The 9,532-nt window shown below is 34.9% G+C and overlaps 1 non-coding gene across 1 annotated transcript; it reads left to right on the top strand.

The window, feature by feature from the left end:
• Nucleotides 1-3,019: 3,019 nt before the first annotated feature.
• Nucleotides 3,020-3,092, top strand: TRNAA-AGC (transfer RNA alanine (anticodon AGC)). Its single transcript has one exon. It is a non-coding gene; the product is annotated as a tRNA-Ala (tRNA).
• Nucleotides 3,093-9,532: the final 6,440 nt, after the last annotated feature.

Raw genomic sequence — 9,532 nt, 5'->3', positions numbered from 1 at the left:
CAGTGATTGTTGCCGCTTTTCGACGGCAATTAAAATGCAATTAGTAATCGTCAATTACGTTTGTTTCTTGTTATCTTCTCTCTTTCTCTTAGATAGCCTTGCTGTTGTTGGTGTTCTTGCTTATTATTTAAATATTTACCGTTTTATTGAGTCTTTAATTTTTTACGGCTTTCGTAAGTAAGATGCTGTTTTTGTTTGTATTTGTTATTGTGCGTCAATCCGGCATTTATACATGCATACTTTCATATATGGATATGTATTTAAATATGTACATATGTTGTTAATTATGGACTCGCTAATCAAATTAAGAACAATAGGGGTATTCTCTGAGTCTTGCAAATGCCTTGCATGGTGCACATATTGCACGGATTGCACGGTAAAAACCGTGCAAGGGCTTTGCAAGACTCAGAGAATACCCCTAATACTTGTGATCCTTAGTAAAGGCCTTGCAATAATTTAGACCAGTGATTCCCAAAGTGCTCCAGGTGGACCCCCAGTAGCCCACGGAAAACTTGACGGTGATCTACGTCTCCGTGCAAAAAATATGGGGGTCCACGAGATGTGAGCACTTGTGTCTTTTCAATGCTACAGGATAAAAGAGATTCTATAATGTTGAATTCCCTGAGGCTGAATGTTGGTTTAATTCCAGCACTGCGCCGGGATTCACCCATTGTCGAATCTTCTCTGATAGCTCCAAAAATGACTCTGGGTCTGGATCAAGGGTCTTTTTCAAAGTTAATGGGAATAAGCTTCACTTTTCTCTTGGGTAATATGCTTCGGTCTTCCTAGTTGAGGTATTTGCAAACCACAAGGTCATATACCACGTGGGGGAAAAGAGGGGGAGGGAAGGAGTTTACGTATCTGCATTGACAGCCAAGCTGTACTTAAGGCATTGTCCAGCCCTATGTACCTAAGTACATAGTATGTACTTCTAAACTAGTTCGGCAATGCAAGAGTCGACTAAATTATGTTGGTAAGCATAACGAACTTGCTCTGCTCTGGGTTCCAGGTCACTCGGCGGTGATAGCACTCCCAACTTCGGCCGTCGAAGCCACAATCAGCGATTGGATGAATATTTCGCTCAGCAATGACTGGGTGGCATCGAGGTGATGCAGATGGGCAAAATTCATACAGCCTTCAATCTTAGAATATCTAAATACATATATAGATTTTGCTCTCACTGAGCAGACGGGACTGCTGACTGGTCTCTTCACGTGGCACAAACACCTAACTGTGAAGGCGTAAATAACAACTCCATTTACCTATCCGGCCTTGATGAGGATGAGACGGTGGAACATTTTTTGTGCTTCTTGCAACACAAAAATAGTTTTGAGGCGCAGTTAACTACGCCGGGTTTTTGCTGGTCTGACACAAAATTCGTGGCTAGCGTGCCTAAAAATCTGATCAGCAGTAGTTTCAAAAAGTTTTTTTTATTTTTATAGAAATTGTCAGTTGATTCGACAGCTGTTAACTGTCAAACTATAAATTGTAAAGTAAAAGTTGCTTAGTCCAATTTTTCNCATGAGACGGTGGAACATTTTTAGTGCTTCTTGCAACACAGAAATAGTTTTGAGGCGCAATGAACTACGCCGGGTATTTGCTGGTCTGACACAAAATTCGTGGCTAGCGTGCCTAAAAATCTGATCAGCAGTATTTTCAAAAAGATGTTTTATTTTTATAGAAATTGTCAGTTTATTTGACAGCTGTCAACTGTCAAACTATAAATTGTAAAGTAAAAGTTGCTTAGTCCAATTTTTCGAAAAGAATAAGGATACTTCTTTTATTTATTCCCGTTTATAATCAATGAAAGGAAAATTTGTTAAGTACAAAAGAAGCACGGAAATTTCGATAAGGCCAGATAGTACGACATCTTTTAACAAAGATCAAATCTCTCTGGTTCATATAGAGTTTTGCTTTTCTTTGAACAGGAAAAATGTTGTGTACGAAATTTTGCGAAATACTTGAAGAAAATGGCAATAAGAAGTTGTTTTACTCTCCCGCAAAAATTTTTAAAATAGGACTTAGCAATTTTTCGCTCTAAGCTAGCAATATTTGGATTTAGAATTACAAAAATATTAAGATCCTGCACTGTGAGGCCNTAGATCAAATCTCTCTGATTCATATAGAGTTTTGCTTTCTTTGAACAGGAAAAATGTTGTGTACGAAATTTTGCGAAATACTTGAAGAAAATGGCAATAAGAAGTTGTTTTACTCTCCTGCAAAATTTTTAAAATAGGACTTAGCAATTTTTCACTCTAAGCTAGCGATATTTGGATTTAGAATTACAAAAATATTAAGATCCTGCACTGTGAGGCCCCAAAATACATCTCGAAGTTCGATCTGTACATTCATTTTGAAAAAAAGAAAATACTGGTTTAATTTGTTTAACAGTGAAATGATATTTGGCCTACTTCAGTACCTGCATTTTGAGCAATGGGAAGATTGTGCACTTCAAAACTCTTACATATCACTATTACGCATCACTTCCGTATTTCCTAAGCGTATCAAATTATCTTTGAAATTATAGATTTGACCACATAAATAGGCTATCTGAAACTCCAGCCGTAGCGGCCCGCTAGCAACAACAATCAATATAACACTGAATGAACGTTACTTGCATTTTAATTATCCAATTTTGTCGCTGACTAATTTATATACTCGTATTTCGTTACTTCAAAGTGACCATTGTCTGCACAGCTTGACCTAGAAAAATTACCAAAAGCCATTGGCTGTTTTACGCAATGCACGTTTGTACTATAGTGGTTGAATACAACTAACAATGTTCATATATTTTGTCTGACATTTAAACACTGTGTTATCAGATGGGGATGTAGCTCAGATGGTAGAGCGCTCGCTTAGCATGTGAGAGGTACGGGGATCGATGCNTACAGCTTGACCTAGAAAAATTACCAAAAGCCATTGGCTGTTTTACGCAATGCACGTTTGTATTATAGTGGTTGAATACAACTAACAAATGTACATATATTTTGTCTGACATTTAAACACTGTGTTATCAGATGGGGATGTAGCTCAGATGGTAGAGCGCTCGCTTAGCATGTGAGAGGTACGGGGATCGATGCCCCGCATCTCCAATGATTTTTGTTCGATGTATTTTTTTTAGATATGTATAGAAGGGCCTTTTTTAAATTTTTATTTTCGATTAAAATAGTTTTTACTACATTGCAAGTTAGAGCGTGTTAATTTTTTTGTTCAAAAAAGTACGGAACTACTATAAAGTATCTTATTTAATTTGGCTAGCCTAGAACATCAAAAAACATGTACTTTGATTGAATCAGATTTATTTTGGCCATATATAAATATAGACGAATAAATATAATTGACGATACTTACACAGACCCTTGTGAAGCCAAAATCCTTGTCCCTTGTGAAGCCTTGTGAAGTTCTTCCNCGTGTTAATTTTTTTGTTCAAAAAAGTACGGAACTACTATAAAGTATCCTATTTAATTTGGCTAGCCTAGAACATCAAGAAACATGTACTTTGGTTGAATCAGATTTATTTTGGCCAGACTTACATATATAAATATAGACGAATAAATATAATTGACGATACTTACACAGACCCTTGTGAAGCCAAAATCCTTGTCCCTTGTGAAGCCTTGTGAAGTTCTTCCACCTCAAAACAGCGGCTACCGCGTTGAATAACTTCAGTACTGGGCGTTCATTTCCACTCGAACCACAATGCAGCATCCACCCATACCTGAAAGGTAGATATGAGTTTTTGTGTGTATATATTTTAAACATTTGGTGAGAACCTCTCTCTTCGATGCCCTATCTCTTTTTTGAATCACATTTAAGTCAAAACAATTTTTTCACCTATTTTTATGGCTTTTCATAAAGGACGGAGGCACACTAAAAGTGTGTGGAAATGCCTATGAAAATAAGAAAGAATTTCCCATGAGTTATTGGGCTACGTCCAAATATGCCTAAAATGGTATGCTTCTGCCAAATAAACATTAGGGTGGTCAAAAAAAAGTAAAGAATGCTTTTTTAAAAAAATCAAAAAATATTTAATATATAGGGAAAACCCACTTTTCGTAGAAATGGTATAGAAGTTTTGAAACCAATATTTTTCGATCGGAAAACTCTACTTCTCTCCAGAAGACGTCCGATAATAATACCGAATNAGACGGAGGCACACTAAAAGTGTGTGGAAATGCCTATGAAAATAAGAAAGAATTTCCCATGAGTTATTGGGCTACGTCCAAATATACCTAAAATGGTATGCTTCTGCCAAATAAACATTAGGGTGGTCAAAAAAAAAGTAAAGAATGCTTTTTTAAAAAAATCAAAAAATATTTAATATGTAGGGAAAACCCACTTTTCGTAGAAATGGTATAGAAGTTTTGAAACCAATATTTTTCAATCGGAAAACTCTACTTCTCTCCAGAAGACGTCCGATAATAATACCGAATAGTTTATTGAACCATTTTTTAATACTAAAAATTTTTTTGGCCCCTTCATTGCATTTTCCGGGCTTTATGGTGGACCAATAAAACACACTTACTATGAAAAAAATGATTACATAAATATTTGGGTATTATTATTATTGGAAATCTCCTGAAGGGAAACAGAGGATTCCGCTCGGTAAATAAAAGTTATTTTTTTTAGATCTATGTTTTGCTTCAAATACCGTCAAAGGCAAGAGGTTAAAATGATAATAAAAACTTTTGTTTTGTGTGTTCGAAATTGGAAAATGCATCTGTGAAATGCAAAACACAATCGTGTTCAAACGAACAAATCGGCAAACAAAAAAGAAAAATTTGTGCAATTAAAATTCGAAGCAGCCATAACTAATACCTTATTTTTTGGAGTTCTCAAAGGCAATAAAAATACATAACTGCTAACGGTTTTGACTTTTCAATGATTGCCAGCTCAAGTAATTTGGTATCGTAAAAAAAAATATGTTTTTTTAGTAGAATAGCATTAAAAAGTATGACCAAAAATTTATACACTTCCGTAATGGTAGGCGTTTTCTCAGGCACCGAGAATGCGTTCGACTTTTGGTTTAGCTCTGCATGAGAACGCAATGTAATGTCAAGAACTTTCTCACAAAAAAAAACCAAAGGGGAACAAAAGAATTGAGAGCATTTTTAAGGAGAACAATTAGAATAAAAGGTTTTGGGAGCGTTTCCGTAAGGAACAATATGCGAACAGAACTCTAGGGAACGTTACCAATGAGAACAAAATAAGAACGAAAGTATCGAAAAAGTTTTCAAGGACGACCAATTAAAAGCAAAGTTATGGGGACATTCTGCTTGAGAACAAAGGTTTTGAGAACTTAATGAGAGGCGAGTCTGCGTTTTGGCATGAAAAATCGCTTCAGTGAGATCCAGAAGACTGGATCATTTCAGCTTCCAAATCGTGTATCATTAGGGTGAACTGTTCATTTATGGAATAATTTTTCATTTTTTGTGCAAGAAAAGTTCGTATCTTAAGTCTTTCATTTATCAGTTTCAGCTCTTTTTTGATTAATTTCAATATTCAAACATTTCAAACTAATGAGCGCTATGTGAAAAATTTGGTTAACGCATCCATTCTTCGCAAATAGCGCATAGAAGATTGGTTCCCGTTTCGTCCTCTGGTAGAAAGTTCCTGAGACTTAAATTCACAAATTGTTCTTCAATAAAAAGTTCCTTAGACTTTTGTTCCCATTTAGTTCTTTTCCAAAATGTTCCAGAGACTCTTGTTCCTTTTTTCTTAGAAATATTTTCGAAAGTATTGTTCGCATTTGTTTATCTTTGGAAACGTTCTACAAGGTTTTGTTCTTATGCAATTCCTATTGAGAACGTTCTCGACAATTTTGTTCTCAACTAAAATATTTTTGATTTTCAGTAAAATTATTGTTTTATTTCTGAATAATGTCATACCCATTTTATTAAAAACGTATTTCAGTGAGGGATTTTGGGTTATCCTTTATGTTAATAAGTTACGCTTTTCTGCAAATCTACGAATTAATTTTGTCCACATAGTTTGTTCGACACGGCAAACGGGGTGTCATTAAGTACCAATTGCCATTTATAATCTGAATAATAGTCATCTCCTCTAATATGTAGTCTAATTAAACGTAAAAAATAAATTGGTATTTTTTGATTTAAGATTTAATTGCAGTCATTTAGCTAACTAAACGACTNTTTTTCCAGGCATGATTTTGTACATACATACTTGTGTGTATGTACAAATTTGTATATTTTTGGTGTACACTGTTTATGCAATTTTAATACAAAATAAAATCGACTGCAATTTGCGGCATTGAATTAATTAAAATCGCGATGTGGTTGCTGCTGCAACCAAAACTAGAAAAAATGGCCGGAAAAAATGCGCCACTTAAAATAAATATCCGAACAAAACAGAAAAAATCACCAAAGACAAAAATGTAAACTCAGGCGCCACCAGGTGAATGAGTTATGCATGGTGCGTGTGTGTGAGCTTCCAGCTTGTAACATGTTACCCATGACTTGCCATTGGAGCGGCAGGCATCTTCAAGCGAACGCCAAAGTGGTAGATGCAGGAAACTAATAGCGGCATTCAACTTCACTTTCGTTTTCGTTCGAGCGTCACGCGAGTTGCCAAGTGAGTGTATAGTAAGTGGAATTATACAAACTTGCATACAAGTACATACATACATACATACATACATGCATATGGACATGCATTTACATATGTATGTATATGCTTGTATGGAAGTGGGCATGTCTCAGTGCAACAGTGTTGATTTTAGAAAAAAAAACATAAATGTACCTAAAATGGTACAGAAAGTGTACCGACAACAGTCAAAATGTGCCTAACTATGCATATTTTTTTTAAATAATAATACATTCTTGTAGAACCTTTGTTTGCTTACTCTTACCACAAACAACAGCGAGCCGTTTTGACTAGTGTTGCAATCGAATGTTCCCCTGATCCGCATTAATTTTGAGGATTAGCTGCTGTCTGTCTATGCTTTTAGACCTAACTCAAAGCCGATGTTGACAAAATTCATTTGCTTTAATGCAGTTTTTAATATAAAATAGGAAAAAAATTTCACATTAAACATATATTTTTTGTAAATTTTACCAAGTTGTAAACAGTTGTAACCAATGTACCTGGTACCGAAAAAAGAAGACCGAAAATTTACTAATATACATACCTACAAACCCAACACTGATGTGCATTCATATAAAATCGTCGCTCTTTGTGGCAGCAACAAAGCTATAGCAATGCGACTAGGTATTTGATAACAGTCAACGCTGGGAATTGTGAAAATTTGAAAATGACTAAATAAATCGACAGCAATGCAACGCTGCAGCTGCTGCTGCGGCTGTTGTTGCCGCACCACCATTGCCACTGTCAATGCCATTGTGACGCTGTGATACCGATCAGCTGTAAGTTAAATTTTGTACATACATATGTGCCACACTGCAACATCATTATCATCATCTTGAATATCATCGTCGTCATCATCATCAATGTCAACAATGACAATGCCATCAGCACACATCGGCTGCAAGCAGATAAACAAAACAATGCCTCGGAAAATGCATAAATAAAACTGAAACAAACTGCTATAAAAGAAAAGGCGCTTCACCACGTTCCGCTTGTGTACATCTCTGCGCCGCCTCTTCACTCGTGGCTTGCGCTTCAGCCTCTCCGGCATCGTAGCCATTGCCATCTCCGATTTCATATCAAAGTTTTTCGACCTGCCACTTCTGTACAGCTGATCGCACTAAACTGCCTACCTTTGACGTTTTATGTTTTCCTTCTTTTTCTTCTATTATCTTCATTGTTTATTGTTATTTATTTGTTCAAGTTGTATGTTTTTTATTCAGTGCTTGTGGAAATTGCCACATAAGAAAATCGATGATGCAATCGCAACAATTGAATAATAGTGCAACATTGCCGTTGGCTAAGTAATGAATGCAACAAAAATGTATGTATACAAACACACGGCAATATATGAATACGTACACCACAGACTTAGTAATTAACCCTTCTGCAATGAGTGGATCAAAATTGCCCAATTTTTTTCTTTAATTACAGCGGCGTTGTATAATCGTAAGCTATGGTTTTGCAGAAAAAAAAAGAGTTTTTTATTTTATCTTGATTTCTAGAAGCCAACATAGTTTTTCCATACACCCACAATGCTTCTGGGTCATTTTGACCCAAATTATTATTTGGTATTCAAGGGTAACCTTGAACCGGTAAGCATACAGCACTTGTCGGTGAAGTATTTGCATAAGATAAATGAAATATTAACTGAAATCAATGGTGGTTTTTAATTGCCTAATTTATATTATTGGGTCAAAATAGCGCAAAACCTTATATTAAGGGGTAAAATTCCAAACACTGTAGGTGGGTTAAGTATATATTATACAAACTTATACTTATGTACTATATGGGGCGACCCATACCAAAACGGACGGGGTTCATACCTCATGTGTTTGATTGTTTCAAATTTTTAGGGTTGATGCATAAACATAAAAAATAAATAAATATTAAATTTGAGCTTGATCAATATATTTTTAAAAACTTTACAGCACAAAAACAAAAACAAATCGATTTAATAGTTTTCCAAATATCTCGAGAACGGGGCGAGGAAAATATGAAAAAATTCACACATACACACTTAAAAATTCTGTATCAAAATAAATATTTTTTAAATTTTTTTCTTGAAAAATTTTTCACATACATATGTTTTTTTATACAAAAAAATAGTATTTGAAAATAAGCGATCTCAACAAAAATTTAAGAAAATCACAATGGTAGCGCGCAATATTTAGGTATAGTATTATAGGGTGCACTCTACAGTAATTTGAGTTATGAATTTTTTTACACCGTAATTTTAAGCGATTGCCAAACTGACATTAGTTTGTTTTAATTTTCTTTGAAAACGGTTTTGCGCATTTACTTCCAGTAGCTAAAAATTTGCACTTTGTTATACTAGAATTTAAGGGGCTACAAAACTGCATACCTACTCAAAAAAATTCTAAAAAAAATTTAAAAAATTTTTTAATTTTACACATTTAACAACTCAAACTATTGTAGAGTACTTTATTTAAATATTGCGCGATTTCCAATTTTTTGAGATGGCATATTTTCAAAAAAAAATTTCTCTGAAATGTTAAAAATCATATACAAAAACTGAAAAAGCAACAAAGTCTAAGCGGTAGAAGTTATAGCACTATTTCGGAGATCACCACATCTCCTCATCAGACTTCTTTTTTCTAGACTTCAGCAGGGATCGAACCTGCGAATTCGATGTTCAAAGTCAGAAGCGTTAACCACTGAGCTATGTACATCCCGTAAACTCTTGGTGCTAATTCATTTTTCCTTATTCAACCAACTACTATCAAGTGCAGCTGATTTGCCGCTATTTAAACTCGACAGCGTGGTTGTTGTTGTCTATTCTATTTTCAATTTTTCCTAATAAACAATCGTGGTACAAAGCTCAATAAAAATATTAAAAATAAAATGTTAATAACCCACAATAACATTGACAAATACATAGTTTAGGAAGAGCCTGCCTGAAACTATA

This window comes from Rhagoletis zephyria, unplaced genomic scaffold (assembly GCF_001687245.7).
Source record: "Rhagoletis zephyria isolate East Lansing unplaced genomic scaffold, Rhagoletis_zephyria_1.1 Rzeph_scaffold_03059, whole genome shotgun sequence".
Lineage (NCBI taxonomy): Eukaryota > Metazoa > Arthropoda > Insecta > Diptera > Tephritidae > Rhagoletis > Rhagoletis zephyria.
Note: the sequence above shows the minus strand (reverse complement) of the source record. Positions and strands in the feature narration are given on the sequence as shown.